This window comes from Cyprinus carpio, unplaced genomic scaffold (assembly GCF_018340385.1).
Source record: "Cyprinus carpio isolate SPL01 unplaced genomic scaffold, ASM1834038v1 S000006554, whole genome shotgun sequence".
Classification (NCBI taxonomy): Eukaryota; Metazoa; Chordata; class Actinopteri; order Cypriniformes; family Cyprinidae; genus Cyprinus; species Cyprinus carpio.
Window position 1 is genome coordinate 178,737 of NW_024879216.1, and position 27,078 is coordinate 205,814.

General features: G+C 43.6%; 2 long non-coding RNA genes across 4 annotated transcripts in view; both read right to left on the reverse strand.

Moving 5' to 3' along the window:
- LOC109109831 overlaps nt 1–4,705 on the reverse strand; it is a 22,405-nt gene extending 17,700 nt beyond the window's left edge. The window contains exons 1-5 of one of the 3 annotated variants that reach the window (XR_006159476.1): nt 4,556–4,705; nt 2,114–2,151; nt 1,926–1,964; nt 891–940; nt 426–800 (exon numbers count right to left, since the gene is read on the reverse strand). This is a non-coding gene — a long non-coding RNA (uncharacterized LOC109109831). Of the gene's footprint in view, nt 1–425; nt 801–890; nt 941–1,925; nt 1,965–2,113; nt 2,152–3,171; nt 3,351–3,729; nt 3,979–4,555 lie in introns of those variants that run through there. The other 2 variants (XR_006159477.1, XR_006159478.1) reach the window with 2 other exon arrangements.
- Nucleotides 1–27,078, reverse strand: part of LOC122144001 — a 75,508-nt gene that overhangs the window by 29,186 nt on the left and 19,244 nt on the right. The gene's annotated exons all lie outside the window — the stretch shown is intronic.

Here is a 27,078-nt window from a genome sequence, read left to right on the forward strand (position 1 = left end):
TAGAGATGATCTGAAAACACCATCACATGCTGCATGTATGTAAACAAAAGAAGTGCTTAATTTTCAAACATACTCCACATTAGAATAAATTAATTTAGTTAAATTACACCCTTTGGCAATATTATGATCATAATACTGAAAGTTTTATGTAGCTAAATGGGATTAAATGATCCAAGTTTAACATCTTGATCATCTGTTCTGATTGTTTTTCAATAATAATAGTAATAATAATAATAATAATAATAATAATAATAAGCAGATGATTTCACATCGTCTCTTAAATAAGTTTGGCAAACAAACCTTTTCTTCATTATGAGTTTGAACAGATCTCTGATTAAAAATAACTGTAAAATGGTTTTAATGCTACAGTCAAAAAGTATTGTATTCAATAAGCATTTTTGTGCAGGATATTTTCAGTCACTTACTTCACAAATTGCTGAAGCGATAGAACCTGCAAAGTATTCTCAAGAAAAAAAACAAGTGAGTTAATTGACAAGAAAAAGAACGACTTACAAATACAGCTAATTAACTTTTTTTTTTTCAATAAAAAGAACAGTAGCAGAATAAACAAGTTATTAACCTAGTATTAAAAGAACTGAACTTTTAAAAGAACAGTAGTATTTGAACACAAATGATCAACTTAATGTTAAAATTAATTAATTTTTTTTTTTTTTTTTTTTTTTTTTTTTTTTTTTGGGTGGGTGGGTGGGGGGTTGGGTTGAGGTGGAGGGGATGGGTTTGGAGGGGGTGGATGGGAAGAAGAACTGCTGAAGAACTGCTGCTTGGAGAAAATCCAAAACCTGGAAAAGAAAGACATATTAGGCAGCTATAATGATAATAATATTGAAAAGAAAATGGCATAGCATCATTTAGGCATTTTGCACACTAACCAGGCGTTCAGCTGCAGTGAAAAATGCAGGTCGTGCTCTGAATAGATGATCTGAAAAACAAAAACAAACACACAATTAAAGACAGCCTATGTATGTGAAATAAAATCAATATTTACATTTAATAATAATAATTAAAAAAAACTTAATATGCAAAGGCATCCATAAATGTTTTTTAATACAGTCAGATTTTCAATATAAATTAGTTATATTCCAAACCTAAAACTACTTAAGTAATTGGCCAAAGAGATTCCTCAGTGTTGTAAAACACAAAAGTAGCAAAATATAATTTATTGTCAATATAATATACTGACTGCCAAACAATATGACAAAATCTAAATTATTGACAGACAGAAAGCATTTTTTTTCCTGATTGGATGTTCAACAAATGATGTTTTTACCTGGTTTTAAAGGTCTAGGGCATTATCCAAACTTGCATACTTCTCTACTATATAGTAGGGTGAAAAGCAGTAGATGAAAAGTACTTGGATGGCCTACCACTTCTATTGAGATTCTTTAGTTTAGTCTATCCCATTAGCCCACAGAAGCAAAATTGTGAATTGCATTGTAACTGATGCTGTAGCTCACATGACAGTGATAACATGACAAATGTAGTACAATTGCATAAATACCACACCTATTAGACTATTTTTTTAATGATTGCAAAATTACTATCTACTCAGAGAGTATGCAACTTCGAATGCAGCCGATGGCTAAAACATAAACTGGTTCTATCTTTCAGGAGGGAAAACTGTTTATCTATAACTTACAGCAACTTAAAAGGAATGGTTCCCCCACCAAATGAATATCATTTCATCAGTCTCTCATTGACTTTATGTGAAAAATTACAAGCAAGGAAAATCATTGAGGGCTACAACATTCCCCAGTGAATTTCCCAAAACTCCACATGCAAGTCACAGGTTCTGAAGTGCTATAGTGCATTAATGACTCAGTAGTATCTCATTAATATTGCTTTGTCACCTGTTCTTATTTTATCCATATCAAAAAATAAAATTAAAATAAAATAAAAATACTTACCGGATATTGCGCAGTGGAGAGTCTGTAGTGCTCGCAATGCTGTAATCAGAAAAGAAAATGTCAGACTTAACTTGTTAATATCTGTTGACCCCATAAGCTAAAACTTATCTGATTTACAAGATGTCACATTTTCTTAATCCTGCATAGTGCACCTTTAAATGTACAACAACCAAAAAATGCAAACAAACCTCAAGATTTGCTCAGGAGATAAAGCTCAATGATCAATCTAAACAAAAAGAATGAACAAAAAATTAATAATTAATGCTTGACAGCACACAACAGGGACAGTTGATAACAACAGAACATAGGTCTATGACTTTCAATATACCTCTTATATGACTTAAACCAGAAAAAAAAAACTAATTTTATTCTTAATGTAAACATTTAATATGCTATGTCCAAATATATTTTTATGGTCATTTTTTAAATATACTTACAATCACAGATATTAATAGGCATATGACAAATATATCGGGACACAGAAAACATATTAGATCAGCCATATAACATTTGGATGTCAACCATATCTACACAAAACAGAGGAAACCGGAGCAATAATTACCAACATTAAGGCAACTACAATAAATTACATGCTGGAGGCTAAAAAAGATAGTATTATTTCATTTATTTATTTTTCCAAAAAAGTATTTTATACTCACCAAAGCTGATAAATTCAGTAAAAACAGTAATATTGTCACTTATTATTACAGCTTAAATTTACTTTTAATTTTTATTATATTTTTACATTTAATTTATTTTAATGATGGCAAACTGAATTATCAACGTTTACTCCATTTGTCATTGTCATGTTATCATCAATGTTGAAAACAGTTGTGCTGCTTCATATTTTTGTGAAAACTGTGAATCATAACAATTAAGTTTGGGTTCAGTTTTTTTAATACTTTTACTAAGCAGACATAAACTGATCAAAAGTGACAGTATGTAACAGTATTACATAAGATTTTGGACTTTAAAACTTTTTTTTTTTACTTTAACTTTGTATTCAAAGAATACTGAAAAAATGCGTCAGTTTATTACCAAATTTTAAAATGCATCCCAGTTTATCACCAATTTGTTTTGTTTTTTTCTCCACACAATATTAAGCAGCACAACCTTTTTCAACACGGATAATAAAAGTTTATTCTTAATTAGGCCTATATTATATAATTAATTTCTGATTTATAATTTATATATAAATTATGTTAAAAAAAGAAAACAGTTATTTTAAAAGGAAAAGATATCTTACAATACCACTGTTTTGACTGTTTCTCATCAAATGAATGCAGCACTGGTCACCAACAAACAAAACACAACTTCAGCTTGCTCTTCCTCTGCATTCGGTGCACATGAACAGATCATATTTAAGCTTTAAACAACGTCTCTCCTCCCTGACGCATTCATTACTCAAAATAAATGAATCAATAAATAAACTTAGCACAAATAGTCCACGATTCAAACTTAAAGTTCTCACTTCAACCTCATCACAAAAAACCATTAAACAAAAAAAAAAAAAAGTACTCTAATTAAATTCCGATCATAAATTATGAAAAAAAGTACATAAAAGTGTAGCTGACACCGCATCTAAACTGCATCTCAACATGTTCTGTGGCCAAAAATAAAAAGATTTCGCGCTCATTTACGATCAAAGCGGCCGCACCCCGCGACCGAGACGAAACGGATAAGTCGCGTTAATATCTAACGTTACCTCACACGGACTTCGTGTGTTAATCTGAGCCGATTCGCCATCACTAGCGTGTCAGACGCGGCGGTCTGTGTGTAGTTTCAAAGCTCTGTCTATTATTACCTCGGGGATCAGTGAAAAACCACTATATAGACGTTTATGGAACAGCAGAAAATACGCCCAACACGCAGCATTAATCAGGCCTCGCGGATTCTACTGCCTCACAGTCATATCAAACAAAAGTAATTCTTAAATAGACGGTTAATACTATGAATTACTGTCCTAAAAGCACATTCAAGCATGAAACCATCGGCCAAAAAAATAAAAAAATAAAAAAATAAAAAGATTTCGCGCTCATTTACGCTCAAAGCGGGAAGCCGCCCGCACCCCAAACGGATAAGTCCCTAACTTATAAGTCCCGTTAACTCACACCAAACACACTCCTTGTGATAACCCGACACGATTCGCCATCACTAGCGTGTCAGACACGGCGGTCTGTGTGGAGTATCAGAGCTCTGTCTATTTTTACCTCGTGGATAAGTGAAAAACCACCATATACACGTTTATGGAACAGCAGAAAATCCATGCATTAATCACGCTCAACACGCAGCATTAATCAGGCCTCGCAAATTTCTAATGCCTCAAAGTCACCTCAAACAAAAGTATTTCTCAAATAGGTGGTTAATATTAGGAAATACTGTCCTAAAAACACATTCATACATAAAAACATACCACCAACTTCAATCACCAAAACATCAAAAAATAACCTAAAAAAAAACACCCTAAAAAATGCAATATTAAATCATACAATAATGGGCTAATATTCAGAATTAGCTAACGTATTCACAAGCTTAAAGCAACAATAGTATACACCACTTGGGCAACATATTTTATTTCTTAAAATTCATATTAAAGGCAGACGTTAAAAAAATAAACCACCGCTACTCACCTCAGGGAGATTTCTGGAACAACTGCCGTTGGTCTCGCTCTATCACAGTATTGATCAGCCAATCAGCACCGCGAACTTCAGCTGCGCAGCCAATAGCCATGCAGCATTAGTCTTCTATCCATATATGGGAGAGAGAGCCCATGGAGACAGTGGAATTTTTTTTTTTTTTTGAATGTGTGCACCAAGCCTTATTATTAGAAATTAAAGATCAATTAAAGGTTCCACATATGCATTCTAGCATTTTTTATAGCCATTAAAATATAGAGAAAGAGACATTTTGTAATGAATTTCATCATTAACTTTGTCTTTAATATATATATATATATATATATATATATATATATATATATATATATATATATATATATATATATATATATATATATATATATATATTTATTGTATTTTTACTTTTAAGGAAGAAGAATCATTACAACCAGAAATATTAAATTCTTTAAATATTAAATATTTAAATATTAAATTCCCACCTCCAATGCAGACAAAACCAAGGAACTTTAAAATATGTTTGGATGGATATACCTTGATGTATACTTGGGGTGGTTGCTAGGGTACATGGGATGGTTGCTAGGGTGTTGCTATGTGGTTGCTAGGTTACTTGGGGTGGTTGCTAGGGAAGTTGCTAGGCTCCCCAGGATGGTTGATAAGGCAGTTACTAGGGTACCAAGGGTGGTTGCTAGGGTGTTGCTATGTGGTTGCTAGGGTACCCAGGATGGTTACTAGGGTGTTGCTATGTGGTTGCTAGAGTACCTGGGGTGGTTGCTAGGGTGTTGCTATACAGTTGCTAGGGTAATTTGGTGGTTGCTAGGGTGGTTGCTAGCATCCACAGGATTGTTGCTAGGACTGTTGCTAGGATACCGAGGGTGGTTGCTAGGATAATCGGGTTGGTTGCTAGGGTGTTGCTATGTGGTTGCTAGGGTATTTCGGGTGGTTGCTAGGGTGTTGCTATGTAATTGCTAGAGTACCTGGGGTGGTTGCTAGGGTGTTGCTATACGGTTGCTAGGGTAATTTGAGTGGTTGCTTGGGTGGTTGCTACAGTGTTGCTATGAGGTTGCTAGGGTACTTGGGGTAGTTGCTAGGGTGGTTGCTAGGGTATTTGGGGTGGTTGCTAGGGTGTTGCTATTTAATTGCTAGAGTACCTGGGGTGGTTGCTAGGGTGTTGCTATACGGTTGCTAGGGTAATTTGAGTGGATGCTAGGGCGGTTACTAGGGTACCCAGGATGGTTGCTAGGGCGGTTGCCAGGGTACCCGGGGTGGTTGCTAGGGTGTTGCTATGCGGTTGCTAGGTTACTCGGGGTAGTTGCTAGGGCGGTTGCTAGGGTCCCCAGTATGGTTGCTAGGGCCATTGCTAGGGTACTTGGGGTGGTTGCTAGGGTGTTGCTATGAGGTTGCTAGGGTACTTGGGGTGGTTGCTAGGGTGTTGCTATGAGGTTGCTAGGGTACTTGGGATGGTTGCTAGGGTGGTTTCTAGGGTAATCGAGATGGTTGCTGGGGTGTTGCTATGTGGTTGCTATGGTACTTGGGTGGTTGCTACAGTGTTGCTATGAGGTTGCTAGGGTACTTGGGGTAGTTGCTAGGGTGGTTGCTAGGGTATTTGGGGTGGTTGCTAGGGTGTTGCTATGTAATTGCTAGAGTACCTGGGGTGGTTGCTAGGGTGTTGCTATACGGTTACTAGGGTAATTTGAGTGGTTGCTAGGGCGGTTGCTAGGGTACCCAGGATGGTTGCTAGGGCAGTTGCCAGGGTACCCGGTGTGGTTGCTAGGGTGTTGCTATGCGGTTGCTAGGTTACTTGGGGTGGTTGCTAAGGTGTTGCTAGCTGGTTGCTATGGTGTTCTGAGTGGTTGCTAGGTGGTTTCCTATGGTAACCTGGGTGGTTGCTAGGCAGTTGCTAAGGTACTTGGGGTGGTTGCTAGGGTGTTGCTATGTGGTTGCTAGGGTGTTCTGGGGGGTTGCTAGGTGTTTGCTAGGCAGTTGCTAAGGTACTTGGGGTGGTTGCTAAGGTGTTGCTAGGTGGTTGCTAGGTTACTTGGGGTGGTTGCTAAGGTGTAGCTATGCGGTTGCTAGGTTGTTCTGGGTGGTTGCTAGGTGGTAGCTAGGCAGTTGCTAAGGTACTTGGGGTGGTTGCTAAGGTGTTGCTAGGTGTTGCTAGGCGGTTGCCATGGTAACCTGGGTGGTTGCTAGGCAGGCAGTTGCTAAGGTATTTGGGGTGGTTGCTAAGATGTGGGTAGGCAGTTGCTAGGGTGTTCTGGTGGTTGCTAGGATGTTGCTATGGTAACCTGGGTGGTTGCTAGGCAGTTGCTAGGCAGTTGCTAAGGTACTTTGGGGTGGTTGCTAATGTGTTGCTAGGCGGTTGCTAGGGTGCTCTGGGTAGTTGCTATGCTGTTACTAGGTGGTTGGTAGTTGTCACAGATGGTCACTATGTAGTTTATATATATTTATATTTCTTAGCATGTTGTTAGCCAATTTGAGCACTTAGCTAATCACTATTAGCATGTAGCTATTCACTGCTAGCATGACTAGCATGTTGGAATTCCAGTTTGCTAGCATGAGTCAAAAAAGCCAACCGCCTTGTTTCTACGATGTTCTGATTAAGAGATATATGTTTTGCAGGACGGTTGCTAGGGTACTCTGTTCGGTTGCTAGGGAGTGGCTTGGCATCTGTCAATGATGATTCTCCAAAGGCTGCTTGCCAATGTAAACCAACCTCCATGTCTGTACGATGTTCTGATGCAGAGATATAGATCTTGAAAAATGGTTGCTAGGGTACTCTGTTTGGTTGCTAGTGGCATCTGGCTTGCCAATATAGCCAATGATGATACTCCAATAGGCTGCTTGCCTGTATGGTTGCTAAGTGACACTGCCAATATGATACCCAACCCCTGATGCCTTACCGTTTATGGCTTTCGACATTCAGATTTGAAGATACCCTATGCTTTGGGTTGCTAAGGTGCTCTAAATGGTTGCTAGGGCGTGGCTATGAAGTCTTGAATGTGATTCGTGATTGGCCGTTTTGCTGCCCCGAATCAAACGAGCCCCCATGTCATGTTTCTATGACACTTCTATACAAAGATATAATTTTTATCTTTTTCAATGGAAGTCTACGGAGCTTGTAACTAAGGGACCTAAATGGTTTGCTAGGGCGTGACTTGACTGCTTCACAATGATCCTGATAGACTGATTGGTTGTCTGAGTAAAATGAGCCCACCCCCATGTCTCTATGACATTGTGATCCAGAGATATGTGTTCATGCAAAACTCCTAGGTACAGTACCATAGTAGGAAAAACGCGCTGTTTTAATGGCGATCCCTCACCATAGTAATGTCTATGGGGCAAACTTTGGGGGGCTCTTGCGCCCCAGGGGTACAACTTATACCCCACAGCGGGTTATGTTCTCGCACAGCCTGATAGCCTCTCCAAATGTGGTGATCCACATGTTTCTGCGAAACTCTCTCTCGGATCTACGACCCGTCAAAGTTGGACGCAATGCATTGTCTATGCGATTTTTCGGGCGATATTTCGCCCGGTGTGCGAACATCGTAACGCCCGATCGCTTATAAAAGTCATAGCACCCCATTCCCGAATAGGCCGCACGATTGACACCACCTCTTTTGCGGGTCTGTGACAAAAATGCGTTACTAGGGCGCCGAAGTTTTTTATGAACGAAGAAAAATAATAATAATGATTCGTAATAATAATAAGTATGGAGGCATAGTAATAGTGCCCTCCCTTTGCCTTCGGCAAGCACCACTAACCAACTAGAATGTTGTTTCCTGAAGAAAATGTGAGTGGTGCTTGCAGTGGTCTAACTCGGCCTTGTTGCTAAGGTGTTTCTAAATGGTTGCTAGGGCTGGCTTGACTATGGTTCAGGTCACATTTATCCTACTAGCTATTGGTTGTCTGAGTAAAAGAGCCCACACCCATGTTTGTTGGCCGCATTGTGATCCAGAGTATGTTCAAAAACCGTGCCTAGGTCTTTACCCTGTGCGAAAACCGTACGTTTCGATAGGGCGTGCTAAAAGTGTATTGCTAGGTACTTTGGGGGGTTGCTTGATAGGCCAGAGTCAACAACCCACTCCAAGCTAGGGCCAGGTTGCTAGCCGGTCCAAATGTGGTAGTCATATGTCTTCTGCAAAATTCTCTCTCGGAGCTAGATTGCTAGTTGGTACAATGGGATATATTTGCCCGGTTGCTAGGTACGCTCCAATTATGCTAGTCATAGCAAACCATTCCCGAATAGGCCGTGCTAAATTTGACCGTTTTGCGGGTCTGTGACAAAAACTCCGGGACTAGTTACGCGCCGAAGTTTTGGGGAAGAAAAATAAGAAGGATAAGAATAAAAACTGGGGTATGGTGAGATAGTGGTGTGCTAGGGTTTCGCAAGCACCACTAACTAGAATGTACATTTCCTGAGTGCAAGGTGGTTGCTAACCAGTGGCAAAACTCGGCTTGCTCTTTGTGGTGCTAGGTGTGTTCTAGGCTGGTTAGCTAAGCGTTGTTGCTACCCAATTGGGTGCTAGGGTGTTGCCCAGGATGGTTGCTAGGGTGTTGCTGCTATGGTTGCTAAGGATGTTGCTAGGGTAACTTGTTGGGTGGTGCTAAAGTTTGCTATGCTTCTGGTGGTTTGCTTGCTAGGGTGTTTGGGGGTTGTTAGCTAGGCAGGTTGCTAAGGTACTTGGGGTGGTTGCTAAGGTGTTTGCTAAGCGGTTGCTAGGGTGTTCTGGGTGTTTGCTAGGCGGTTGCTAGGCAGTTGCTAAGGTTCTTGGGGTGGTTGCTAAGGTGTTGTTGCTTGCAGGTAGTTCTGGTGGTTGCTAGGGTTCTAAGTGGTTGCTAGGGGGTTGCTATGGTAACCTGGGTGGTTGCTAGGCAGTTGCTAAGGTACTTGGGGTGGTTGCTAAGGTGTTGGTAGGGTGGTTGCTAGGGTTGCTACCTGGTGTTGCTAGGGGTTGCTAGGCAGTTGCTAAGGTACTTGGGGTGGTTGCTAAGGTGTTGCTAGCGGTTGCTAGGGGTGGGTGGTTATGGTTGCTAGGTGGTTTGCTAGGCAGTTGCTAAGGTACTTGGGGTAGGCGTTGCTAGCAGGTGTTTGGCTAGGTGGTTTGCTAAGGTGTTCCTAGGGCGGTTGCTAGGGTGTTGCTAGGTTGTTGCTAGGTGGTTGCTAGGTGGTTGCTAAGGTGTTGCTAGGCGGTACTAGGGCTAGGTAGTTGCTGGGTGGTTGCTAGGCAGTTGCTAGGTAACTCTGGGTGGTTGCTAGGCAGTTGCTATCACTAACCGGGGTAGTTGCTATGCTAAGACTACTAGGTGGTTGGTAGTTGTCACAGATGGTCACTATGTAGTTTTTATAGAGTTCATAGCATGTTGTTAGCCCATTTGAGCACTTAGCTAATCACTGTTAGCATGTAGCAATTCACTGCTAGCATGACTAGCATGTTAGAATTCCCGTTTGCTAGCATGAGTCAAAAGAGCCAACCGCCATGTCTGTACGATGTTCTGATGCAGAGATATAGGTCTTGCAAAAACGGTTGCTAGGGTACTCTGTTTGGTTGCTAGGGAGTGGCTTGGCATCTGCTGCCCAATGATGATACTCCAAAGGCCTGCTTGCCAATATAAACCAACCCCCATGTCTGTACGATTTTTCTGATGTAAGAGATATAGGTCCTTGCAAAATGGTTGCTAGGGTACTCTGTTTGGTTGCTAGGGAGTTGCCTTGCAGCTCCCAATGATGATACTCCAAAGGATGCTTGCCAATGTAATCCAACCCCCATGTCTGTACGATGTTGTGATGCAGAGATATAGGTCTTGCAAAATGGTTGCTAGGGTACTCTGTTTGGTTGCTAGGGAGTTACCTTGCAGCTCCCAATGATGATACTCCAAAGGCTGGTTGCCAGTATGAATGATATAAACCAACCCCCTATGCCTTTATGATATTCAGATTTGAAGATATCCCTCTATGCTTTGGGTTGCTAGGGTGCTCTAAATGGTTGCTAGGGCGTGGCTATGAAGTCTTGAAGTTTATTCGTGATTGGTCGTTTGCTGCCCCGAGTCAAACGAGCCCACCCTCATGTTTCTATGACACTTCTATCCAAAGATATTATTTTTATCTTTTTCAATGGAAGTCTATGGAGCTTGTTACTAAGGGGCCGTAAATGGTTGCTAGGGCGTGGCTTGACTGCTTCACAATGATCCTGACAGACTGATTGGTTGCCTGAGTAAAATGAGCCCACCCCCATGTCTCTATGACATTGTGATCCAGAGTTATGTTCAATGCAAAACTCCTAGGTAAAGTACCCATAGTAGGAAAAACGCGCTGTTTCATGGGCGATCCCTCACCATAGTATTTCTATGGGGCAACTTTGGGGGGCTCTTGCCCCCCCCAGGGGTACAACTTATACCCCACTGCGGGGTATGTTCTCGCAAAGCCTGATAGCCTCTCCAAATGTGGTGATTCACATGTTTCTGCGAAAATTCTCTCTCGGAGCTACGATCCGTCAAAGTTGGCCGCAATGCATTGTCTATGCGAATTTTTTCGGGCGATATTTCGCCCGGTGTGCGAACATCGTACGCCCGATCGCTTATAAAAGTCATAGCACACCATTCCCGAATAGGCCGCACGATTTGACACCTCTTTTGCGGGTCTGTGACAAAAACTGCGGGACTAGTTACGCGCCGAAATTTGTACGGAAGAAGAATAATAAGAATAATTAAGAATGTAAATAAGTATGTGAGATAGTAATAGTGATGCTTTGCCTTCGGCAAGCACCACTAACTAGAATGTACATTTCCTGAAGAAAATGTGAGTGGTGCTTGCAGTGGCAAAACTCGGCGCTCGGTTGCTAAGGTGTTTCTAGGCCGTTGTTAGAGCGGTTCCTAGGGTACCCAAGGTGGTTGCTAGGGTGTTGCTATGTGGTTGCTAGGTTACTTGGGGAGGTTGCTAGGGTGGTTGCTAGGGTCGTTGCTAGGGTACCCAGGTGTTGCTAGGGGTTGCTAGGTGGTTGCTAGGGTACCTAGGGTTGCTAGGTTACTTGGGGTGGTTGCTAGGTGTTGCTAGGTGGTTGCTAGGGGTGTTTCTGGGTGGTTGCTAAGGTAAGCTAGGTGGTTGCTAGGGTGGTTGCTAGGTGGTTGCTAGGTGGTTGCTAGGGTGTGGTTGCTAGGTGTGTTGCTAGGGTGTTGCTAGTGGTTGCTAGGGTTGCTAGGCAGTTGCTAAGGGGGTGGTTGCTAAGGTGTTGCTAGGGTGGTTGCTAGGGTGTTCTGGGTGGTTGCTAGGTGGTTTCTAGGCAGTTGCTAAGGTACTTGGGGTGGTTGCTAAGGTGTTGCTAGGCGGTTGCTATGCAGTTGCTATGGTAACCTGGGTTGTTGCTAGGTGGTTACTAGGGCAGTTGCTAAGGTACTTGGGGTGGTTGCTAAGGTGTTGCTAGGTGGTTGCTATTCTGTTGCTGGGGGTGGTTGCTAGGTGGTTGCTAGGCAGGGTTGCTATGTTAACCTGGGGTGGTTGCTAGGCAGTTGCTAAGGTACTTGGGGTGGTTGCTAAGGTGTTGCTAAGGTACTTGGGTGGTTGCTAGGGTGTTGCTAGTGGTTGCTAGGTGGTTGCTAGGTAGTGCTAGGGGTTGCTATGGTAACCTGGGTGGTTGCTAGGCAGTTGCTAAGGTATTTGGGGTGGTTGCTAAGGTGTTGCTAGGCGGTTGCTAGAGTGTTCTCTGTGTGGTGGTTGCTAGGTGGTTGCTATGGTAACCTGGGTGGTTGCTAGGCGGTTGCTAGGCAGTTGCTAAGGTACTTGGAGTGGTTGCTAAGGTGTTGCTATGCGGTTGCTAGGGTGTTCTGGGTGTTGGGTGGTTGCTAGGCGGTTGCTATGGTAACCGGGGTAGTTGCTATGCTGTTTACTAGGTGGTTGGTAGTTGTCACAGATGGTCACTATGAAGTTTATATATAGAGTTCATAGCATGTTGTTAGCCAATTTGAGCACTTAGCTAATCACTATTAGCATGTAGCTATTCACTGCTAGCATGACTAGCATGTTGGAATTCCAGTTTGCTAGCATGAGTCAAAAAAAGCAAAACGCCATGTCTGTACGATGTTCTGATGCAGAGATATAGTCTTGCAAAAACGGTTGCTAGGGTACTCTGTTTGGTTGCTAGGGAGTGGGCTTGGCATCTGTCAATGATGATACTCAAAGGCTGCTTGCCAATATAAACCAAACCCCATGTCTGTACGATTTTCGGTTGTAAAGATATAATACTTACTAAATGGTTGCTAGGGTACTCTATTTGGTTGCTAGGGAGTGGCCTGACGGCTGCCAGTGATGATACTCCAAAGGCTGCTTGCCAGTATAAACCAACCCCCATGTCTGTACGATGTTCTGATGCAGAGATATAGGTCTAGCAAAAACGTTGCTAGGGTACTCTGTTTGGTTGCTAGGGAGTGGCCTGGAAGCTGCCAATGATGATACTCCAAAGGCTGCTTGCCAATATAAACCAACCGCCATGTCTGTACGATGTTCTGATGCAGAGATATAGATCTTGAGAAACGGTTGCTAGGTTACTGTGTTTGGTTGCTAGGGGGTGGCCTGGCAGCTGCCAATGTAGATACTCCAAAGGCTGCTTGCCAGTATGAATGATATAAACCAACCCTTATGGCTTTATGACATTCAGATTTGAAGATATCCCTATATGCTTTGGGTTGCTAGGGTGCTCTAAATGGTTGCTAGGGCGTGGCTATGAAGTCTTGAAGGTGATTCGTGATTGGTCTTTTGCTGCCCCGAATCAAACGAGCCCACCCTCATGTTTCTATGACACTTCTATCCAAAGATATAAATTTGATCGTTTTCAATGGAAGTCTATGGAGCTTGTTACTAAGGGGCCCTAAATGGTTGCTAGGGCGTGGCTTGACTGCTTCACAATGAACCTGACAGACTGATTGGATTGCCTGAGTAAAATGAGCCCACCCCCATGTCTCTATGACATTGTGATCCAGAGTTATGTTCAATGCAAAACTCCTAGGTAAAGTACCATAGTAGGAAAAACGCGCTGTTTCATGGGCGATCCCTCACCATAGTATGTCTATGGGGCAACTTTGGGGGGCTCTTGCGCCCCACGGGTACAACTTATACCCCACCGCGGGGTATGTTCTCACACAGCTTGATAGCCTCTCCAAATGTGGTGATTCACATGTTTCTGCGAAATTCTCTCTCGGAGCTACGATCCGTCGAAGTTGGCCGCAATGCATTGTCTATGCGATTTTTTTTTCGATATTTCGCCCGGTGTGCGAACATCGTACGCCCGATCGCTTATAAAAGTCATAGCACACCATTCCCGAATAGGCCGCACGATTTGACACCTCTTTTGCGGGTCTGTGACAAAAACTGCGGGACTAGTTACGCGCCGAAATTTTGTACGGAAGAATAATAATAATAATAATAATAATAATAATAATAAGTATGTGAGCTAGTAATAGTGATGCTTTGCCTTCGGCAAGCACCACTAACTAGAATGTACATTTCCTGAAGAAAATGTGAGTGGTGCTTGCAGTTGCAAAATTCGGCGCTCGGTTGCTAAGGTGTTTTTTAGGCGGTTGTGAAAGCGGTTGCTAGGGTATCTACCCAAAGGTGGTTGCTAGGTAGTTATTGCTATGTGGTTAAATGCTAAACAGTTGCTAGGGCTATGGTTGCTAGGGTGGCTAGGTGTGGGTGATATGGGCTTGTTGTTGCTAGGGTTGCCCCCATGGTAGCTAGGTGTGATGCAGAGATATGGTGTGCTAGGGACAAAAGCGGTTGCTAAGGTTAAAGTCTATGGGGTGGTTGCTAGGGTGTTTGGGGGGTTGCTAGGGTGAAGGCTTGCTAGGGTGGTTGCTAGGTGGTCAGGGTGTTTGCTAGGCAATTTGCTAGGTGTTGCTAGATTTGGGATAGTTGCTAGCTAAGGTGTTGCTAGGCCCAAGCTCTATGTGGGTGTTCTAAAGATATCGGTTGCTAGGCAGGTGGAGCTGTTAAGTTTTAGGTAAGTTGCTGATGCTATGGGTTGCTTGCTGAGTGGTGGTTTGCTAGGGCTGTTTTGCTAAGGTACATTCTAAGGTTGTTAGAAAAGTTGCTAGGGTTAGGTGGTTGCTAGGCCGTTGCTAGGGTGTTTGGGGTTTGCTAGGGTGGTTGCTAGGTTGCTAGTTGCTAGGGTGTAGGGTGGTGGCTAGGGCGGTTGCTAAGGTGGTTGCTAGGTACTCTGGATGGCTGCTAGGAAGTTGATAGGATGTTCTAGGTGATTGCTTAGTGGTTGCTAGGGTGTGCTGGGTGGTTGCTAGGCGGTTGCTAGGGTGTGCTGGGTGGTTGCTAGGTGGTTGCTATGGTGTTGCTAGGGGTTGCTGGTGTTGGGGTGGTTGCTAAGGCAGTTGCTAGGGTTGCTAGGTGGTTGCTAAGGTGGTGCTAGGTGGTTGCTAGGGTGTTCTAGCTGGTTGCTAGGCAGTTGCTAAGGTAACCTGGGTGGTTGCTAGGTGGTTGCTAGGCTAGGGCCCCTAGGGTGTTTGTGCTAGGTGGTTGCTAAGGGTTGCTAGGGCAGTTGCTAAGGTGTACTTGCTGGTTGCTAAGGTGTGCTAGGGGTTGCTAGGCGGTTGCTAGGCAGTGCTAACCTGGGGGGTTGCTAGCTAGGTGCTAGTGCTAAGCTACGCTATTGTTATGGCAGGTTGCTAAGGTGTTGCTAGGCGGTTGCTAGGGTGTTCTGGGTGGTTGCTAGGTGGTTGCTATGGTAACCGTGGTAGTTGCTATGCTGGGCAGTTAGCTAGGTTGTTGGGTGGTTGCTAATGGTTGCTAGGTCACCTATGGTACTTTGGGTGGTTGCTAATGTGTTTACGCTAGGCGGTTGCTAGCTATGGTGCTCTGGGTGGTTGCTAGGCGGTTGCTATGGTAACCGGGGGTAGTTGCTATGCTGTTACTAGATGGTTTGTAGTTGTCACAGATGGTCAAAAAGCTATGTTGTTAGTTTATATAGTTCTGAGTCAGAGATATATGTTGTAGCCAATTTGAGCACTTAGCTAATCACTATTAGCATGTAGCTATTCACTGCTAGCATGACTAGCATGTTGGAATTCCAGTTTGCTAGCATGAGTCAAAAAAGCCAACCCGCCATGTCTGTACGATGTTCTGATGCAGAGATATAGATCTTGCAAAACGGTTGCTAGGGTACTCTGTTTGGTTGCTAGGGAGTGGCTTGGCATCTGTCAATGATGATACTCAAAGGCTGCTTGCCAATATAAACCAACCCCCATGTCTGTACGATTTTCGGTTGTGGAGATATAAAACTTACTAAATGGTTGCTAGGGTACTCTATTTGGTTGCTAGGGAGTGGCCTGACAGCTGCCAATGATGATACTCCAAAGGCTGGTTGCCAAAATAAACCAACCCCCATGTCTGTACGATGTTCTGATGCAGAGATATAGATCTTGAAAAAAAACGTTGCTAGGGTACTCTGTTTGGTTGCTAGGGAGTGGCCTAGCAGCTGCCAATATAGATACTCCAAAGGCTGCCTGCCAGTATGAATGACATAAAACAACCCCTATGCCTTTATGATATTTAGATTTGAAGATATCCCTCTATGATTTGGGTTGCTAGGGTGCTCTAAATGGTTGCTAGGGCGTGGCTATGTAGTCTTGAAGGTCATTAGTGATTGGTCGTTTGCTGCCCCGAGTCAAACGAGCCCACCCTCATGTTTCTATGACACTTCTATCCAAAGATATTGATATTTGATCTTTTTCAATGGAAGTCTATGGAGCTTGTTACTAAGGGGCCCTAAATGGTTGCTAGGGCGTGGCTTGACTGCTTCACAATCATCCTGATATACTGATTTGTTGGCTGCCTGAGTAAAATGAGCCCACCCCCATGGCTCTATGACATTGTGATCCAGAGTTATGTTCAATGAAAAAAAACTCCTAGGTAAAGTACCATAGTAGGAAAAACGCGCTGTTTCATGGGCGATCCCACACCATAGTATCTCTATGGGGCAACTTTGGGGGGCTCCTGCGCCCCAGGGGTACAACTTATACCCCACTGCGGGGTATGTTCTCGCACAGCCTGATAGCCCTCTCCAAATGTGGTGATTCACATGTTTCTGCGAAATTCTCTCTCGGAGCTACGATCCGTCAAAGTTGGCCGCAATGCATTGTCTATGCGATTTTTCGGGCGATATTTCGCCCGGTGTGCGAACATCGTACGCCCGATCGCTTATAAAAGTCATAGCACACCATTCCCGAATAGGCCGCACGATTTGACACCTCTTTTGCGGGTCTGTGACAAAAACTGCGGGACTAGTTACGCGCCGAAATCTGTACGGAAGAAGAAGAATAAGAAGAATAATAATAATAAGTATGTGAGATAGTAATAGTGTTGCTTTGCCTTCGGCAAGCACCACTAACCTAGAATGTACATTTCCTGAAGAAAATGTGAGTGGTGCTTGCAGTGGCAAAACTCGGCCCTCAGTTGCTTAGGTCTTTTTATAGAGTTCATAGCTGATTTATCTCTTAGCTAATCACTATTAGCATGTAGCTATTCACTGCTAGCATGACTAGAATGTTGGAATTCCAGTTTGCTAGCATGAGTCAAAAGAGACCCAACCGCCATGTCTTCACGATGTTCTGATTCAGAGATATAGGTCTTGCAAAACGGTTGCTAGGGTACTCTCTTTGGTTGCTAGGGAGTGGCCTGGCAGCTCCCAATGATGATACTCCAAATGCTGCTTGACAGTATAAACCAAACCCCATGTCTGTACATTGTTCTGATGCAGAGATATAGATCTTGCAAAATAGTTGCTAGGGTACTCTGTTTGGTTGCTAGGGAGTGGCCTGGCAGCTCCCAATGATGATACTCCAAAGGATGCTTGACAATATAAACCAAACCCCATGTCTCTACGATGTTTTGATGCAGAGAGATAGGTCTTGCAAAACGGTTGCTAGGGTACTCTGTTTGGTTGCTAGGGAGTGGCCTGGCAGCTGCCAATGTAGATACTCCAAAGGCTGCTTGCCAGTATGAGCGATAGAAACCAACCCCCATGCCTTTATGATATTCAGATTTGAAGATATCCCTCTATGCTTTGGGTTGCTAGGGTGCTCTAAATGGTTGCTAGGGCGTGGCTATGAAGTCTTGAAGGTGATTCGTGATTGGTCGTTTGCTGCCCCGAGTCAAACGAGCCCAACCTCATGTTTCTATCACACTTCTATCCAAAGATATTAATTTGATCTTTTTTTTCAATTGAAGTCTATGGAGCTTGTTACTAAGGGGCCCTAAATGGTTGCTAGGGCGTGGCTTGACTGCTTCACAATGATCCTGACAGACTGATTGGTTGCCTGAGTAAAATGAGCCCACCCCCATGTCTCTATGACATTGTGATCCAGAGTTATGTTCAATGCAAAACTACTAGGTAAAGTACCATAGTAGGAAAAACGCGCTGTTTCATGGGCGATCTCTCACCATAGTATGTCTATGGGGCAACTTTGGGGGGGCTCTGCGCCCCAGGGGTACAACTTATACCCCACTGCGGGGTATGTTCTCGCACAGCCTGATAGCCTCTCCAAATGTGGTGATTCACATGTTTCTGCGAAATTCTCTCTCGGAGCTACGATCCGTCAAAGTTGGCCGCAATGCATTTTCTATGGGTGTTTTTTTCGTCGATTTTTCGCCCGATGTACGAACATCGTACGCCCGATCGCTTATAAAAGTCATAGCACACCATTCCCGAATAGGCCGCACGATTTGACACCTCTTTTGCGGGTCTGTGACAAAAACTGCGGGACTAGTTACGCGCCGAAATTTGTACGGAAGAAAGAAAAAGAAGAAGAATAAGAAGTAAAATAATAAGTATGAAGCACCAGATAGTAATAGTGATGCTGCTTTGCCTTCGGCAAGCACCACTAACTAGAATGTACATTTCCTGAAGAAAATGTGAGTGGTGCTTGCAGTGGCAAAACTCGGCCCTGTAGCCACCCACGATGTCTGTGTGATGTTGTGGTGGAGCCGAGATATAAGTAGTTTATATTGCTATATGGTTGCTAGGGGACTGCTGTAAATGGTTGCTATGGTGTGGCTATATAGTTTATGGGGTGATATTTATAGACTATTTGCCAGCCTGAATCCAAAAACCCCAAGCCAGTGTTTCTATATTGTTGTTTTGCTGAGATACAGCTTTTAAATGTTGTTAAACAGTTGCTAGGGTGCTTAAAGTGGTTGCTAGGGCATGGCTATAAAGTAGTTATGTGACCAATTATGGACTGCTTGATAGGCCGAGTCAAAAGAGCCCACTCCCAAGCCTCTATGTCTTTCTGATCCAAAGATATGATGTCAGATAATTTTTCCAATGTTAAGTCTATGGGATATTTTCACACATTTTTTTCGCCCGCTGTACGAATATCATACATCCGATTGCTTAGAAAAGTCATAGCACACCTCTCCTCAATAAGCCGCATGATTTGACACCTCATTCATGGGTCTACGACAAACGGTGCAGGAGGAGTAGCGCGCCGAAGTTTTATCAGGGCGAATAGTAATAGTAACACTAGAATGTACATTTCCTGAAGAAAATGTGAGTGGTGCTTGCAGTGGCAAAACTCGGCCCTGTAGCCACCCATGATATCTGTGTGATGTTGTGGGACTGAGATATAAGTAGTTTATATTGCTATATGGTTGCTAGGGTGCTAGGGTGGTTGCTATGGTGTGGCTGTATAGTATATGGGGTGATATTTAAAGACTATTTGCCAGCCTGAACCCAAAAAGCAGGAACCAGTGTTTCTATATTGTAGTTTTGCTGAGATACAGCTTTTAAATGTTGTTAAACAGTTGCTAGGGTGCTTAAAGTGGTTGCTAGGGCGTGGCTATAAAGTAGTTATGTCACTACTTCTGGACTGCTTGATAGGCCGAGTCAAAAGAGCCCACTCCCAAGCCTCTACGTCTTTCTGATCCAAAGATATGATGTCAGATAATTTTTCCAATGTTAAGTCTATGGGATGGATTTTCACACATTTTTTTCGCCCGCCGCTGTACGAATATCGTACATCCGATTGCTTACAAAAGTCATAGCACACCCTCTCCTCAATAAGCCGCACGATTTTTTTGACACCTCATTCATGGGTCTACGACAAAAACAGTGCAGGAGGAGTAGCGCGCCAAAAGTTTTTTTTCAGGGCGAATAGTAATAGTAACACTAGAATGTACATTTCCTGAAGAAAATGTGAGTGGTGCTTGCAGTGGCAAAAACGGCGCTCGGTTGCTAAGGTGTTTCTATGATTCATTGGCTGATGTTGCTGGCTAGCGGTTGCTAGCATGTATACCCTAGCATGGTTGCTAGGGTGTTTTGCTAGGTTGTAGCATGCTAAAAAGAGCCAACCCATTGGGGTGGTTGTGGCGGTGGTGTTAGCTAAGGTGGTTGCTAGGGTTGCTAGGTGTGTGGTGGTTGCTGGTGGTTGCTATGTGTAACCTGGGTGGTTGGCTGGGTAAACTGTTGCTGGTTGCTAGGTTGTTAAATGTTGCTTAGGTGGTTGCTAAGGTGTTGCTATGAGTTTGCTTGCTAGTGTTGTGTTTGGATACTGCTAGGCTGAGTGCAAATGGGTGCTGTATGTTGTGATTGCTAGGGTATGTTTGGTTGCTATGGTGCTAGGCAGTCACAATTTTGGTTGCTAGGTGTTTGCTATGTGCATTGCTAGGGTGGTGGTTGCTAGGGTTGCTAAATGTGGTTGCTTGGGACTACCTAGGGCTGTTGCTGGTTGCTAGGGTTAATGGGTGGTGGTTGCTAGGGTGTTTTGCTAGGGTTGCTGATGGTAAGTTGTAGGGGTTGTGTGCTAAAAAAGTTGCTAGGGGTGGTGCTAAGGTACTATTGGGTGGTTGCTAAAGCTAAGGGCTACTTGATGGTTTGTGAAGGTTTGCTGGGTGGTTGCTAGTGTAAGTAGGGGGTTTGCTAGGGTTGCTATGGTGTTGCTAAGGTGTTGCTGGGGTGGTTGCTAGGTGTGCTATGCGGTTGCTTGTGTTATGGTTGTAGGTGCTGTGGTATTGCTAGGGTGTGTTGCTATATGGTAACCTGGGGTTGCTAGGCAGTTGCTAAGTTGTATTATGTGGTTGGGTGTTTGCTAAGGTGTTGCTAGGCGGTTGCTAGGGTGTTCTGGGGGGGTTGCTAGGGTGGTTGCTATGGGTTGCTATTGTAACCCAAACTGGGGTGGTTGCTAGGCCGGTTGCTAGGCAGTGCCCATTCCAGGGCTGTTGCTAGGTCTTTCTGGGTATTGCTAATGTGTGGCCAATGCTTGTTTGCTATGCGATTGCTAGGGTGCTCTGGGTGGTGGCTAGGCGTAGCGCCGTTGCTATGGTAAGCACCCTCTCCCTATAGTTGCTATTATGTTACTAGGTGGTCGGTAGTTGTCACAGATGGTCACTATGTAGTTTTTTCTATAGAGTTCATTAGCATGTTGTTAGCCAATTTGAGCACTTAGCTAATCACTATTAGCATGTAGCTATTCACTGCTAGCATGACCTAGCATGTTGGAATTCCAGTTTGCTAGCATGAGTCAAAAAAAGCCAACCGCCATTGTCTGTACGATGTTTTGATTCAGAGATATAGTCTTGCATTTATGCTAGGGTACTCTGTTTGGTTGCTATTTACTGGCTTGGCACTATACTGTAGCTATTCACTGATAGCATGACTAGCATGTTGGAATTCCAGTTAGTTAGCATGAGTCAAAAGAGCCAACCGCCTTGTCTCTACGATGTTCTGATGCAGAGATATAGGTCTTGCAATACGGTTGCTAGGGTACTCTGTTTGGTTGCTAGGGAGTGGCCTGGCAGCTGCAAATGACGATACTCCAAAGGCTGCTTGACAATATAAACCAACCCCCATGTCTGTACGATGTTCTGATGCAGAGATATAGGTCTTGCAAAATGGTTGCTAGGGTACTCTGTTTGGTTGCTAGGGAGTGGCCTGACAGCTGCCAATGATGATACCCCAAAGGCTGCTTGACAATATAAACCAACCCCCATGTCTGTACGATGTTCTGATGCAGAGATATAGATCTTGAAAAACGGTTGCTAGGGTACTCTGATTGGTTGCTAGGGAGTGTCCTGGCACCTGCCAATGATGATACTCTAAAGGCTGCTTGCCAGTATGAATGATATAAACCAACCCCTATGCCTTTATGACATTCAGATTTGAAGATATCCCTCTATGCTTTGGGTTGCTAGGGTGCTCTAAATGGTTGCTAGGGCGTGGCTATGAAGACTCGAAGGTGATTCGTGATTGGTTATTTGCTGCCCCGAGTCAAACGAGCCCACCCACATGTTTCTATGACACTCCTATCCAAAGATATTAATTGGATCTTTTTCAATGGAAGTCTATGGAGGTTGTAACTAAGGGGCCCTAAATGGTTGCTAGGGCGTGGCTTGACTGCTTCACAATGATCCTGACAGACTGATTGGTTGCCTGATTAAAATGAGCCCACCCCCATGTCTCTATGACATTGTGATCCAGAGTAATGTTCAATGCAAAACTCCTAGGTAAAGTACCATAGTAGGAAAAACGCGCTGTTTTCATGGGCGAACCCTCACCATAGTATGTCTATGGGGGCACAACTTTGGGGGGCTCTTGCGCCCCAGGGGTACAACTTATACCCCACTGCGGGGTATGTTCTCGCACAGCCTGATAGCCTCTCCAAATGTGGTGATTCACATGTTTCTGCGAAATTCTCTCTCGGAGCTACGATCCGTCAAAGTTGGCCGCAATGCATTGTCTATGCGATTTTTCGGGCGATATTTCGCCCGGTGTGCGAACATCGTACGCCCGATCGCTTATAAAAGTCATAGCACACCATTCCCGTATAGGCCGCACAATTTGACGCCTCTTTTGTGGGTCTGTGACAAAAACTGCGGGACTAGTTACGCGCCGAAATTTGTACGGAAGAAGAATAATAATAATAAGTATCACTAATACTAGAATAGTGTGATGCTTTGCCTTCGGCAAACAACTAACTAGAATGTACATTTCCTGAAGAAAATGTGAGTGGTGCTTGCAGTGGCAAAACTCGGCCCTGTAGCCAGCCATGATTTCTGTGTGATGTTGTGGAGCCGAGATATAAGTAGTTTATATTGCTATATGGTTGCTAGGGTGCTGTAAATGGTTGCTATGGCGTGGCTATATAGTTTATGGGGTGATATTTGAAAAATATTTGCCAACCTGAATCCAAAAAGCAAAAACCAGTGTTTCTATATTGCTGTTTTGCTGAGATACAGCTTTTAAATGTTGTAAAACTGTTGCTAGGGTGCTTAAAGTGGTTACTAGGGCGTGGCTATAAAGTAGTTATGTCACTACTTATGGACTGCTTGATAGGCCGAGTCAAAAGAGCCCACTCCCAAGACTCTATGTCTTTCTGATCCAAAGATATGATGTCAGATCATTTTTCCAATGTTAAGTCTATGGGATATTTACACACAATTTTTTCGCCCGCTGTACGAATATCGTACATCCGATTGCTTAGAAAAGTCATAGCACACCTCTCCTCAATAAGCCGCACGATTTGACACCTCATTCATGGGTCTACGACAAACAGTGCAAGGCAGGAGGAGTAGCGCGCCAAAAGTTTTTCAGGGCGAATAGTAATAGTAACACTAGAATGTACAATTCCTGAAGAAAATGTGAGTGGTGCTTGCAGTGGCAAAACTCGGCCCTCAGTTGCTTAGGTCTTTTTATAGAGTTCATAGCCTGATTTATCTCTTAGCTAATCACTATTAGCATGTAGCAATTCACTGCTAGCATGACTAGCATGTTGGAATTCCAGTTTGCTAGCATGAGTCAAAAGAGCCAACCGCCATGTCTGTACGATGTTCTGATTCAGAGATATAGGTCTTGCAAAACGGTTGCTAGGGTACTCTGTTTGGTTGCTAGGGAGTGGCCTGACAGCTCCCAATGAAGATACTCCAAAGGCTGCTTGACAATATAAACCAACCCCCATGTCTGTACATTGTTCTGATGCAGAGATATAGATCTTGCAAAATAGTTGCTAGGGTACTCTGTTTGGTTGCTAGGGAGTGGCCTGGCAGCTCCCAATGATGATACTCCCAAAGGATGCTTGACAATATAAGCTAACCCCCATGTCTCTACGATGTTTTGATGCAGAGAGATAAGTCTTGCAAAACGGTTGCTAGGGTACTCTGTTTGGTTGCTAGGGAGTGGCCTGGCAGCTGCCAATGATGATACTCCAAAGTCTGCTTGCTAGTATGAATGATATAAACCAACCCCCATGCTTCTATGTCTTTCAGATGTTAAGATATCTCTCTATACTTTGGGTTGCTAGGTAGCTCTTAATGGTTGCTAGGGCGTGGCTATGAAGTCTTGAAGGTGATTTGTGATTGGTTGGTTGCTGCCCCGAGTCAAACGAGCCCACCCTCATGTTTCTATGACACTTCTATCCAAAGATATTAATTTTATCTTTTTCAATGGAAGTCTATGGAGATTGTTACTAAGGGGCCCTAAATGGTTGCTAGGGCGTGGCTTGACTGCTTCACAATGATCCTAACAGACTGATTGGTTGCCTGAGTAAAATGAGCCCACCCCAATGTCTCTATGACATTGTGATCCAGAGTTATGTTCAATGCAAAACTCCTAGGTAAAGTACCATAGTAGGAAAAACGCGCTGTTTCATGGGCGATCCCTCACCATAGTATGTCTATGGGGCAACTTTGGGGGGCTCTTGCGCCCCAGGGGTACAACTTATACCCCACTGCGGGGTATGTTCTCGCACAGCCTGATAGCCTCTCCAAATGTGGTGATTCACATGTTTCTGCGAAATTCTCTCTCGGAGCTACGATCCGTCAAAGTTGGCCGCAATGCATTGTCTATGCGATTTTTCGGGCGATATTTCGCCCGGTGTGTGAACATCGTACGCCCGATCGCTTATAAAAAGTCATAGCACACCATTCCCGAATAGGCCGCACGATTTGACACCTCTTTTGCGGGTCTGTGACAAAAACTGCGGGACTAGTTACGCGCCGAAGTTTGTACGGAAGAAGAATAAGAAGAAGAAGAAGAAGAATAATAAGTGCATGATAGTAATAGTGATGCTTTGCCTTCGGCAAGCACCACTAACTAGAATGTACATTTCCTGAAGAAAATGTGAGTGGTGCTTGCAGTGGCAAAACTCAGCCCTGTAGCCACCCATGATGTCTGTGTGATGTTGTACAGCCGAGATATAAGTAGTTTATATTGCTATATGGTTGCTAGGGTGCTGAACATGGTTGCTATGGTGTGGCTGTATAGTTCATGGGGTGATATTTGAAAAATATTTGCCAACCTGAATCCAAAAAGCAAGAACCAGTGTTTCTATATTGTTGTTTTGCTGAGATACAGCTTTTAAATGTTGTTAAACAGTTGCTAGGGTGCTTAAAGTGGTTACTAGGGTGTGGCTATAAAGTAGATATGTCACTAGTTATGGACTGCTTGATAGGCCGAGTCAAAAGAGCCCACTCCCAAGCCTCTATGTCTTTCTGATCCAAAGATATGATGTCAGATTATTTTTCCAATGTTAAGTCTATGGGATATTTTCAACCATATTTTTTCGCCCGCTGTACGAATATCGTAAATCCGATTGCTTAGAAAAGTCATAGCACACCTCTCCTCAATAAGCCGCACGATTTGACACCTCATTCATGGGTCTACGACAAACAGTGCAGTAGGAGTAGCGCGCCAAAAGTTTTTTCAGGGCGAATAGTAATAGTAACACTAGAATGTACATTTCCTGAAGAAAATGTGAGTGGTGCTTGCAGTGGCAAAACTCGGCCCTCAGTTGCTTAGGTCTTTTTAAAGAGGTCATAGCCTGATTTATCTCTTAGCTAATCACTATTAGCATGTAGCTATTCACTGCTAGCATGACTAGCATGTTGGAATTCCAGTTAGCTAGCATGAGTCAAAAGAGCCAACCGCCATGTCTTTACGATGTTCTGATTCAGAGATATAGGTCTTGCAAAACGGTTGCTAGGGTACTCTGTTTGGTTGCTAGGGAGTGGCCTGGCAGCTGCCAATGATAATACTCCAAAGGCTGCTTGACAATATAAACCAACCCCCATGTCTGTACATTGTTCTGATGCAGAGATATAGGTCTTGCAAAATGGTTGCTAGGGTACTCTGTTTGGTTGCTAGGGAGTGGCCTGGCAGCTCCCAATGATGATACTCCAAAGGCTGCTTTACAATATAAACCAACCCCCATGTCTGTACGATGTTCTGATGCAGAGATATAGGTCTTGCAAAACGGTTGCTAGTGTACTCTGTTTGGTTGCTAGGGAGTGGCCTTGCAGCTGCCAATGATGATACTCCAAAGGCTGCCTGCCAGTATGAAAGATATAAACCAACCCCCATGCCTTTATGATATTCAGATTTGAAGATATCCCTCTATGCTTTGGGTTGCTAGGGTGCTCTAAATAGTTGCTAGGGCGTGGCTATGAAGTCTTGAAGGTGATTCGTGATTGGTCGTTTGTTGCCCTGAGTCAAACGAGCCCACCCTCATGTTTCTATGACACTTCTATCCAAAGATATTAATTTGATCTTTTTCAATGAAAGTCTATGGATCTTGTTACTAAGGGGCCCTAAATGGTTGCTAGGGCGTGGCTTGACTGCTTCACAATGATCCTGACAGACTGATTGGTTGCCTGAGTAAAATAAGCCCACCCCCATGTCTCTATGACATTGTGATCCAGAGTTATGTTCAATGCAAAACTCCTAGGTAAAGTACCATAGTAGGAAAAACGCGCTGTTTCATGGGCTATCCCTCACCATAGTATGTCTATGGGGCAACTTTGGGGGGCTCTTGCGCCCCAGGGGTACAACTTATACCCCACTGCGGGGTATGTTCTCACACAGTCTGATAGCCTCTCCAGATGTGGTGATTCACATGTTTCTGCGAAATTCTCTCTCCGAGCTACGATCTGTCAAAGTTGGCCGCAATGCATTGTCTATGCGATTTTTCGGGCGATATTTCGCCCGGCGTGCGAACATCTTACGCCCGATCGCTTATAAAAGTCATAGCACACCATTCCCGAATAGGTCGCACGATTTGACACCTCTTTTGCGGGTCTGTGACAAAAACTGCGGGACTAGTTACGCGCCGAAATTTGTGTACGTACGGAATCTATAAGAATAAAAAGAAGAAGAATAATAAGTATGTGAGATAGTACAAGTGATGCTTTGCCTTCGGCAAGCACCACTAACTAGAATGTACATTTCCTGAAGAAAATGTGAGTGGTGCTTGCAGTGGCAAAACTCGGCCCTGTAGCCACCCATGATGTCTGTGTGAAGTTGTGGAGCCGTGATATAAGTACTTAATGTTGCTTTATGGTTGCTAAGGTACAGAAAGTGGTTGCTATGATGTGGCTGTATAGTATATGAGGTGATATTTAAAGACTATTTGCCAACCTGAATCCAAAAAGCAAGATCCAGTGTTATAGGCCGAGTCAAAAGAGCCCACTCCCAAGCCTCTATGTCTTTCTGATCCAAAGATATGATGTCAGATAATTTTTCCAATGTTTA